Here is a 12542-nt window from a genome sequence, read left to right as displayed (position 1 = left end):
ATAATACGTAATAGACATTGTTTCACAGAATAATATAGTGTTTTGTATTTAAATGATTGACAACAGAACTTACAGAAAATGAAAATGATGGATGTGCTTTAATTATAAGACATAATATTATTGTTAAGTTTGTTTATAGATTCCTTCATTGAATTGCGTTTTTATATTTTAATCAGATCAAAACGTATTTAAGAAATTGTTATTTAATTACTTGACATCTACATGAAGCACGTACACACGTGAATTATGACATGATAGCTATATATTTGTGTTACCTGAAGTGTCCCCAGCAGGCGCTGGTCACCTGGAATATTCTTAATACTACCCAACCAATAAAACGAAGGCAATTAAATAATTTCCTGCACACGAATATTTGAAATATTACAGACTCGACAATAAAAGTTATCTTTATAAGAAATTTCAAAATGACATCTGCACATAATCTTCGAATCCGTAATAATATTGACTGGAAACGTCTATGCTTTGGTGCACCTTTGCCTCGTAGTGCTAAGAAAGAAGTAGTTAACAGAGAAATCCTTGATGGTTCGTTCCAGATAGAAAGACTTATAGCAAAGAAACAGACCCCTCAAAAGGTACTTATCTTGTATTTTATTCCACTATTCTGTGTGTGTGTGTGTTTTTTTTTTTTTTTAATTCTATTTCATTATTTCTACATTCTGTAGTCATTTTTCTTAAAAAAAAAAACAAAACAGGTTGCCTACGACCCAAAATAAAAGTATGAAAAAGGAAAGAAGAGTGAGTATTGGGAAGATGAAATTCGTTTAATAAGGTCACGTAGGAAACTTACAATCTGTGCGGCAATTAAAGATGCAGATGTGATCCCCGCCTCCAAACCATGTTTGGAACACGAAATAGACGTCGAAAATTTTACCGTGGTTGAAATTAAACAGAAATTGAAGGACCATGGTGTTGCCACTAAAATTCGCAAACATGACAAGCTTGTTCAGTTATACAAAGACACAGTGTTACAGAACCATTCGTAAACTATTTTCAGCAAACTCGATGATATCATAAACAGTCCATTCGATCGCAATGTCCATTTTCTTCATTTTTAAATTTATACATTTTAGCCAAAATTATGTTTCCGTTGAAATGACAGTTGTACATAAAACTAATATTCTAGTTATGCATGAATGAATAGATTTTTTTTTCATATGTAAATAGCTTGTTACCATTTTTATGTTTTTGAGGATATTTGTAAATTTATTGTATTCTAAAGAAATTAAAAAAACAAATATTTCCGTTTTTATTTTAAAAAAAAAAAAGAGAAGAAATTTAAACCCGTTTCCATCAAGTCTTTGTCGGTACTACAATTCACATTATCAAAGTATATAAATTTTTTTTTTTTGCATATTTCGGAACTGTAAGCAATATTTTCAATAATATGTTTATATACTATTATATATGTGATCAATAATCTTTTTCTTCCTAATAAAGTAATATTTTCAGATAACATCTTTTTTATTCAATGATTCAAGTTTTTTTTTTTTTTTTTTTATAATAGATACTTTTGATAGGGAATGATTGTATTGATCTATTTCTCTGGTGGACTGAAATCGTTTCAGGGTATGTTATCGGTTGAATTCTTATCGGGAAAAGTTGCATCATATGATAGCAATCCTATATATATGTCAGCATGATAGATGATAACAAGTGAATATTTAAAATTACTGTGATCGTGCTGGTTTTATTTCATGGACTTGTTTATTTATCTTCACACACATTAATTGATGACGCTATTTTATCTGAGAAAACATTACCTTACAGAAAGAAATGCATAATTATATAAAAACAGAACTTCATAAAAAGAGAACTTACACATCAAAGCACATTGTTTTGTTTAGAGACAGGAATTGTCTTTTTCAAATTTAGATAGAGCTGATATTCGCTTTTAATATATAGAGAGAGTCCTTGTGTTTGTCCCAAGAAAAATATACATTGTGTAAACGTGAAGCAGTGCAACTTTTAAGTCTTCATGGATGGATAATTGTTTCATTGACAATAATACAAAATCTTCCTTTTAGATATTACCAACAAAAAATACAACAAAAATAACTATGATTGACATCATAAGGATAAAGCAAACCGGTGATTCTCCAAATTTTACACACTCAAATTGAACACTCAAGTGGAATCTGAAAAAAAAACAGTCACAGTCAGCTTATTGTCGGATGGAACACGAAACAGTGGGGTTACGTGATGCTAAGTCGTTTCTTTTCTGTGTTGAAACTGGTGTCTTTTTATCGTTTTTCCTTTTTTATATGGATTTGTCAGTTTGTTTTCGACTTATGGTTTTGAATTATAGTCCTTTACTACATGTCTTCATATTCTTATTCCGAATTTTTAAAGGCTTTATACTGATATTTTTTTTTAAAGGAAAGAAAACCAGATATAGAAATAAGAAATTATGCCCACAAGGATATCTGTTAAAGGACTGGGTTTTCAATATCCCTTTGCCTTTAAATCTTTCGCCTCGGTTTTTCAAATTGATGGAGGCGAATCCACAGCAAATACACATGATACAAAACAAATTATTTCCGACACAATTTATCTATGGGAGCGGTCTATATCAATTGAGATCAAAGTTTCTGATAAAACAATGTACACGAACAAGCGTATCTATCGTTTGCAAATGGAGTTATTTCCCTTTATTCTTGATAACAAATTTGAGTAGCCTCCCTTAAATGCAACAAATTCTTGGATATGTACTAGCTTCAACGGTGTCCAGTGTGTGTCCGTGTAATTTGTAATTAGTTGGTATTACAGGACGGTTCTTGGGTTGTATTCTAATTACAATGCATTTTTTTGCATTGAAGCTCATTTGCCACTTATCTTCCCAATCCTCTAATGATGTGAGATCTTTTTGTAGTAGGTCACTTTCTGCTTGGTTACTGATAGTTCGATAGAGGAGGCTGTCGTCTGCAAAAAGTTTGGTCTCTGATGATGTTGCTGTTTCTGGCATGTCGTTTATGTAGGCCAGGAACAGTAGGGGTCCAAGGACTGTTCCTTGAGGAACACCAGAGAGTACTGGTACTTGTTCAGAGACAGCTCCTTCTAGAATAACGCTTTGCATTCTGTTTTGTAGGAATGATCTTATCCACCTGTTTGCTTTAGGATTTACTCCGTAGTACTCAAGTTTATGTAGTAGGCGATGGTGTGGCACTTTATCAAACGCTTTAGCAAAATCTAGTAGTATGATATCTACCTGGCTGTTACCTTTTAATTTCGATGCAATATCATGAATGGTGATGATGAGTTGGGATTCGCAAGATCGTCGTTTGCGGAATCCATGCTGTGCATTTGTGAGGATTTTGTATTTGTCGAAATGGTCCATTACGCTGCTGTGTACAATGTGTTCTAGGACTTTGCATGTAATGGAGGTAAGTGATACAGGCCTGTAATTTGATGCCAAGTGTCTTTCATCCTTTTTGAAGAGTGGGACTACATTTGCATCTTTCCAATCTTGAGGGACTTCTCCGGTGTTGAGGGATGCTTGGTACAGTTCTGTAAGTTGGTCTGCTGCTGTCTTTAGTATACAGGATGGTATAGCATCTGGTCCAGTAGCCTTATGTGGTTTCAGGTTCTTCAATAATTTATGAACTCCTTTTACATTGATTTGTATGTCAGCCATGGTGGTATATGGACTTTTCCCTTTATTTGGGAAGTTGTTCAGGTTCTCTTTTGTAAATACGGACTGGAATTGGTCGTTAAGGATATTAGCTTTGCTTTTGTTGTCGCTTTGGAGGAATCCCATTTTGTTCTTCAATGGTGCTACTCCTGTCCATTCCTGACCTTTGCTTTTAATATAGGACCAGAATTTCTTGGAGTTGTCCTTGTAGTTGGAGCTGACTTCTTCCATGTATTTCTTATTGGCTTGTCGTATTTCCCATTGTACTTCTTGTCGTAGTCTCTTGTATCTGTCTTGGTCTCTTTTCTTTTTGGTTTTCCTAGCTTTCTTGTGCGCTTTTTGTTTTTGGTTGATTTTGCGTCTTATTGCTGTGTTCATCCATGGGTGGGTGTGTCTACCTTGAGTCATTTTTGTTGGTACTCGCTTCTCAATGGTTTTTTGAATTTCTGATTTGAAGCTTTGCCACATGGATTCTACAGTTCTGTTGCAGGTGTTTTTAAAGGATGTCTTGAATGTTTCGAGGTCTTCCTTTATCTTATATATATCTGCTTTTTTCCACAGGTATATCTTTCTTTTAACTGGTTTGGGTTTTAAAGGTTTACATGCTATATCAAGTAAGACGATGTCATGGTCGCTGTTTCCTATTGATGGTAATGGTTTACATCTTAGTTTGAATGATGGATGAGAGGTAAGTATTAAATCCAAGGTGTTTTCTTTACGTGTTGGGAAATCTACGATTTGTTCTAAACCATTATCAGCTACGGTGTCTAAAAAAGCTTGACTGGTTCTTGTGGGGTACTGTCTATGTGTGATGGTCTGTTCTTGCCAATTTATATATCTGGTAGGTTGAAGTCACCTCCAATCAAGAAGATGTTTTTTTGATGTTTTGATTTGATGGTACTTATTTCCTCTTTAACTGTATTAAGGTAGGTGTCATCCGTTTTATCAAAATTTAATAAAGTTTTCAAATTTTAGATTTTTGAAATTTTCATGGTAGATAACGTAAAGATATTGAAATTGTTTGCAAGAGTAATGTTTGGGGCCCTTTATAGTTTTCTTTTCGGTGTGAGCCAAGGCTCCGTGTTGAAGGCCGTACCTTGACCTATTATAATGTTTACTATGATAAATTGTTACTTGGATGGAGAGTTTTCTCATTAGCACTCATGCCACATCTTCCTATATCTTTAAACACATATTTTAGTATGCATGTTTCTGGGTCCAACTTGTCGTGTACGGTCACAAATAAGGAGACTATACCAGAAACAATTGAAAGCAATACACCTTATCGCTACTTAGTCCAATCCGGGAAAAACAGTCATTTACACAACTTCCTGTTTGGGTCATGCCGCCGAAAAATAGAAGTCGTCAGTAGTGAGCTGAGGGAGGAAAAACTTTAGAAAGCGACCATTAAAAAACTTTGATAGAGTATGATCCACTTTTTTCGAAATTAAAATTGAAGTAAAAAAATATTTTGTATGAAGTATTTACGGTAGTTTAAACAGGTCTCATTAAAAAGTATCTTGCATGGTGCATTGTTTAAAGATCTTTAAACATGTACAGGGTTCCAGATAGTTTCAACTGGATGAAAAAGTTGAGTAATTTTAGAACTTATCCGGAATGGAATAAATAGCGATTAGGTGTATGGTTTGAAGAAAGACCAACAAACCATGGCCAAATGAACAGACAAAGAACAGTTAACAAAACGGTTAACGTTACACAGAAGACAAATGAGTAATAACTGATTAAAACAAACAACATCAATAATTTGGGGGTAATTTTAAATTTACGAAAGGTCGAGCAATACCAACACAAATAGAGCAGACAATTTGTTACTGTTGTTCAAATACATGTTTGTTAATAGACATTTCCAGTAAGGTATTATCCATTTGAAAATTGACAAACGTCCATTGTCCAATCATTACGTTTAGACACATGACATATATTTCAGTACACCAGACGAGAGTTTCGTTCACGTGATTATACTAAAACTGTCTTAATTATCAGCTGTTGCTAAGAGTAATTGCTATCTAACATGCCATTGTTTCCAGGGGCGGATCCAGCCATTTTGAAAAGGGGGGTTCCAAACCCAGAGTAAAAGGGGGGGGGGGGTTCCAACTATATGCTCCCATTCAAATGCATTGATCGTCCAAGAAAAGGGGGGTTCCAACCCCCCGGACCTCTCCCCCCCCCCCCTGGATCCGCCAATGGTTTATAGTAACAGTCCAACTATTCTGCTCTTCATCTCTGTTGCATCACCTCGCGGAACCTACCCAGTGTATCAATTGTTAATAGTTTATCGTCATAAATATGCAGGAACTTATTGACACTGGAAGTTAAGCAAGCTCAGCATTCAATCAAATAAATCACAATTATGCCTTGTTTTCTTGTTTTCATTATTATTAATTTGACACATCCTCTCACGGTTAAGAAATTAAGAAAAAATATTATAATAAACAAACTATGCAATTTTATTGATAACTGTCCAGTATTACAATTATCTATGTGATTGGAACTTACAAAGGTAAATATCTGACCATGTTTGAACAAACTCATTATTTTATAGTTTGGCAATTAAAGAGGAAACTTTGTGCAATGCTCTATTTTTCTATACTCACACAAGGTACAACGGCAATCCTCGGATTAAACTCAGATGAAGGTAAGGAATCGGCCGAGTTTCACTAGTGTTAGAATGTAGATTGCCATGGTCAGTGAGTTTTCATACGAGTTATCGTTCTTTGTATAGTTTTCCTCAATATTATGTTCCGATATTGTTTTTTGTTTAGAATTTGAAAAAGAAAGAATATAAATGTTGATGAGAAAACGGTTTGTTTATATTGTGCCTCAGCCTACCCAGAAATGTGAGCTAGCTTCCCTAGACTTGTACAATCTTTAAAAATCGGATTGTTTCAGCCAATGCATATATTTTAATAACAAGTGGGGAAATTACAATTTTTCAACTAAACTATCCCTATAGATATCTTACGATAAAACATAGTTTTCTGTAAACACGTCTAAATTTACAAATAACCTGTACATGTACATACATGTAGGTCTATCCATTGCAATTTGTAAGGCCAGGAATGTTTTCCAGTTTTGCACTTTAAAACAATAACGGGAAAACGTATTCCTTAGGAAAGAGCTAGAGCCAATTTGCCTGTTATTTGTTTCATTTGATAAGATAGGTAAAATCATGTTTTAAATAGCCCGATAGATGCTAATTATAGTACATGAAAATACGTCACATCATCTATTTTATATATATACCTTGAACAGGTATTCCTACAAAAACAAGGCCAAGACTATTGATTTTTTAATATTGATTTTATTTTATTATTTACATCCTTTATGCAAGGAGCCATACCACGTAACTTGTCAAGGAGCCAAATAATATCGAACAAATTCAAATCGTGATTTTCTCATTCTGAATATATGTATATCTGAATTTGTCGTCTATAAGATAAGATAAGATAATACATGTATATATTTTAACGGGAGAACATCTTACATCAGTTGGTCATAGATCACCCTGTGTTACTATCACATGTTATATTGCCTTTTCTGTCATTTTAACAAATCGGCCTTTCGTTTTGATACAGATACAACAGCTTCTTGATGTTTTACCTACAATTACGATTTGTAGTGTAACTCATTTGTTCTGTTGTGTTGTTTTATTTTCTGATGACTTAGGTACCGGTGTAGGGACGGTGGTAAAAAAATCAGTACTAGTATCTATACAGTTTGTGAATTGGCGACAAAATTGTTGTTGGCTGCATTTGTTACATATAATACCATATTCAAAAAAGGTTTCGAAAATTGTTTTTTGTTGTTTTGAAACTTGTATACAATGGCCTTATTTTAAGTTATGTGTATATTACACCCGCAACATGTAGGCTTCATTTCTATAGAATTAATTGTCGTGTTATTGGTTATGTGCAGGCACCTACATCAGTTTGACGGCAGTTGTCCCTTGAATATATGTCATAAATATAAACACATGAATAGAAAGTAAGTCAAGAGTATGGAAGTCATAGGATTGCACACAATAAGCGATACATTATTTTTTCTTTGATACATGTAAAATGATTATACTAGTAAACTATATAGTCAAAATGAACCAGAATGACTCTATGAATTAAGCAAACATCCGAAAAAATATAATAGAAACATTAAAATTTAATATAACAACACAAAAAAAAAATGCAAGTCTTCTGAGCGAGATTCGAACCCTTTCTTCAAAACCATCATTTATTAGCAGTTCCGTTCTCTACTAATGGAGCTACGGTGATACTGATTATCATGATTCTTATTAAGAAACTATATCCTGTACAATTTATCGATGTTACAATTTTTTCTTCAAAAAGTTGTTTTTTATGTAATAAGGACACACTAAACCAATTTCATTTTTGAGGGAAAAAGTAGTATGAATAACAACAGTCATAAAAAGCATAACTTTTTGTTGGTTTGAAATGTCCTTCTGGGGAGATTCCCTGTTTTTCCCACCTAAAAACACCCGAAAATCCGCATATTGTACTTTCATCCTTTTTGAGGGTTAATATGTAAATCGAGATATTGATAAAAAAGCATTTTTATTTTTTGTTTATATAGTAAATTTTATTCTGTCGGCACTTTTTGAAATTGGCCCTTCTGTGAAAAAAATCCCCGGCAAATTGGCCCTTCCTCTTTGATTTTTCAGATGGCAGAGAGAACAAGAGAGAAAGAAAGTTAGTACAACACATGCTTAAGTAGAGTCTGTTTCAATACCATAATTTATTGAATGAACTATATAAACAAGTAGAAGTGATATTTGTTTGGGTAGGAGTACAAATAATGATTATAATAGAACATTTGGTTTATCAATATGACATGACGATTTGAGAAAATAACAGTCACAATTGACATTTACAATCATAAAAATATTCAGTTTTCACAGATGAAGGCAAAAAGCATCGTTACAGTTACCGGATCCCTCCATGTTGCTACAGTCTTTGACTTTATGCTATATCTCATACAGTCTGCCCCTAGTATGCCGTCAAAATCATCATCGGGTTGATCTATGTCCGAGTAACTGTATGTAACACTGTCTCCATTGTTTATCCAACGAAATATTCTTTGCTGTGATGTATCCGTCCCACTTATCCACCATAACACCATTCCAGTTTTTTTCTGTAAGTGAATACACTTGCAGTATCAAGTACTATATATACCATGGTTTTTACGAGTTAACATATTTAAGCAACGAATCCGAAGGATGAGTTTGTTTAAATATGTTAATGAGTAAGACACATGGTATATAAAATTTGTAATATAAATAAAATGATTGACAGCTTCAAGACCTTCATCTAATATTGGAAATTGATCACGTTACAGTTTTATCCAATGAAATGGAAGCTAGCGCAAGTCACTTTTGCGCTTCGTGTATGATCGTCTGTGTATTTCATGTAATAGAACCCCTGAATTTGCAGAAAGTAAAGAAAATGTTGGATTTTCCCGATTTTCTTTTTAGTTTTGCGCCCCGTGTATGATTGTAGGCGCAGGTAATTTCATAATGTCATCAGACTGAGGTAAACAAAAATGTCGGATTCCAGCGACAAGGATTAAATAATTATTCTAATGACGGTAAGAATTGTTTTTTTTTTGTTTTGTTTTCAATGTATCATACAAATTAATCATATTTTACAGAATTTTCATCTAATTGAAAAATGCTTTTCTTCCGTTATTTTATTAGATTATTTATTAAAACACAATTTTAATGACTAAAACAATATTTTAACAGTGGCGAATCCAGGGGCGTAGATAGTGTACGTCCCCTAATCATGTTTTTTCACAGATATTTGTAGCCGATATTTATTCCTTTTTGTATAGGTACCCCCCTTTTTAAATCGAAATTTAATTGAATTTTCGCTAAGGAAATGATAGTTTTACATTTTATTTTTTTTCAAAACTGAAAGAAGAAACATTAAGTAATTGTTTCCAAAATTAAGGGAATTCGTAATAATCCTATATAGTTTGTGCTTTTTCTTATAAAATGAAAACAAATGAAGATCTTGACCTTTTAGTACGTTTTACAGTTTCCTAAATATTTTAGAGGCGGATACATTTAAAAAAAAGGTGGAGCTTCAGCCATGGAATAACATGAAAATGAATATGTTATACCATGGCTGAAGCTCCGCCTTTTTTCCTTTGGATTCTAGTCGAGTTGCATATTTAATTAGCAAAGTATGGTACAACATAAATTTGCATATAATATACCATGGTTTTCCCTCACCCCACTTTTTAAGCAAATTATTTCATAAAAAACATCAAAGGAAAACATCCAATTTATGTTACAACAACTAATAGATTTCCATTAATTGTCTTCAACGCATATTCTTTGTGAATGATTTCATGATAATTTTGTATTATAAAACATAATGCACGTATCCAACTGCCATATATATTCGTACCCAGAATAAAGACAAAAGACAAAAAAATAAATATTATAGTTTTTAGCTTTTGTTTTACATGTGGCTGTCATCAACCACTGGAAAATCAAAAGAAAAAAAAAATACTCCCAAAAAACCCAATGACTTATTATTGGTATATTTTTTCCATTTCCCGAATAAGCTGACTTTGCCGTCAAAAGATATTTGCTATGCGCATGCTTGTCAATGACAATTACTGTATGTTTTATGTTTTTACGCAGTAATTTCGAATTGGCATGTTACCAGATAAAAGATCAAGGTCATTCGTATTGGAGACAGCAATTGGACCTCTGATACCATTTATATATTGAAAGAAATGATCAAAAACTTAATAAACTTAATTTTCTGAGTCCATTGAGTAAAAAAAAAAACAGGCTAAAAGTGGCAGGTTGGGAAAAAAGATGGTTTGTTTGGTGTTTGAGGGGAATTGGATGTTCAGAAAGTTCAACAAGGCAAAAGCAACACGAAATGTTCTTGTAACCGTACTTGAAATGAGCAATACGGAAGGTACATGTAGCTCTATAATTCAGCATGTCGCTTACACTTGCAGGGGCGGATCCAGCCATTTAAAAAGGGGGTCCCAACCCAGGACAAAAGGGGGGGTTGCAACTATACGTCCCCATTCAAATGCATTGATCGTCAAAAAAGGGGATTCCAACCCCCTTTTCCCCCCTGGATCCACCACTGTCTTGCATATTCATGTGTAGTCTTAACGAGCACTTGAGATCACTAAGATTTTAGTAGGGTTTATGTGCCCAGTTTGTACATATATAAAATGTATTGTAGATTGTTGTATCTATATTAGTGTTTTGTAGATTGTAGTATCTATTATCGTTGATTTTGTCCATTTGGACGATGACATTGTTTGTTATAATGGTTTTTTGATTTTTGCCTATTTTCTTTGCAATTTATGTCCCGTATTAAGAATACAAAAACAAATATGTAAATTGATCTTCCTGTTTAAAAAAATAAGTGTTTAGTCCATCATATTACTTTTAATTAAATGTCCCGTGACTCGATCAGAATACGTTAACCTTGTATTCAAATGTACGTTTACTGATGCGTGTCAATATAACAAAACAAAAGGTCTCCTAATATTTCTCTTTTAGCATCACATATATAAAAAAAAAACTTTTCTTTCGGCAAAAGAATCCTCCAAGAATGGTATCGTTAATGACGTTTCCATCATTATTTGCAATAATCACACTCTATTGAAGTATTCTGTGGTGATGTTAAAGAAAAATCAGACTGGTGACAACATCTGGCACACTGTAGATACGTCATCAACAATTGTTAAAGTTTTTATTTTTCCTTGATTACATCCATGCTGTCCCACTTTGGAATCTCTTGTAAATTTCGCACTGTACTGACTATATAAAAGATATATATAAAAAACAAACGCATTCAATAAAGTTATTGATAGTAGAAAAAAAATCAGTCAATATTAAATTAAATATACATGATAGCACGTGAGTCATGTCAAATTTAATTACTAAACTGGACCCCTGCTGTTGTTTCAATCTTATCTACACAAACTTGTTTGTGTCGAAGTATCAATCAGCAGGTGGCCAGTTAAATTTAATTACATGAATATCTCTTCAAGGCAAATCATTGTAATGAGTATATACATGTATGTCAAAATGGAATATGGTACAAGTACATATACCATTATAAGTTAATCTTGTGATTAAAAATTGTACATTTTAAGATCATAACAAACAACGTTGCAATCTGTTTTACATATTTTATAAGTTCCCAGTAACAAAACATTGGAATTATTTTTCCTTCACACATGTCACACTGAACAAATATGCATTTGTTCAAAAGATCAAGTAAACCACATTGTAAATACATTTAATAACGTCGTAATTTTTTAAAATCAAAGTAAACAAAGCTTTATTGTTTTAAAATCATAATAAACAACAACGTTGTATTTGTTAAAGATCACTTAGACAATTCCCTAAAAAATATAGTAAACATGTTGTTAATTAAAGATCAAGGTAAACACCATCGTAAATCAAATATCATATAACATGTATACGTAACGTTGTTAACAGAATCGGATGGTTTATCGGTCATTTGTGCCTTCCATGAATATAAGATTACTTGTAAAAAATTCTACTGACATTAAAAGACACAACTGTTTTGTACGGAACCAATGCATGGTAATTATTATTGTTAAACTATTTCAGCAATTAGTCGACAAGTGTTTGAAATAAACAGAGTTTTCATTATATCTGAGTATTTTTAATCGTTTTAAATTAAAAGATGAAATTTTAAGAACGGCAGATGAACACATTAAAATACAAAACACAATTATTGATGCTTACACGATTTCTGTTGCAATAACAGTACCTCAACGTGCATGAAATTGATTTATGCAAAGAAAAACAAAATACCAAACTACTCAATTAATTGCAATTAGGATATAC

Source organism: Mytilus galloprovincialis, chromosome 8 (genome assembly GCF_965363235.1).
Source record: "Mytilus galloprovincialis chromosome 8, xbMytGall1.hap1.1, whole genome shotgun sequence".
NCBI lineage: Eukaryota > Metazoa > Mollusca > Bivalvia > Mytilida > Mytilidae > Mytilus > Mytilus galloprovincialis.
This window is presented reverse-complemented; position numbering follows the sequence as displayed.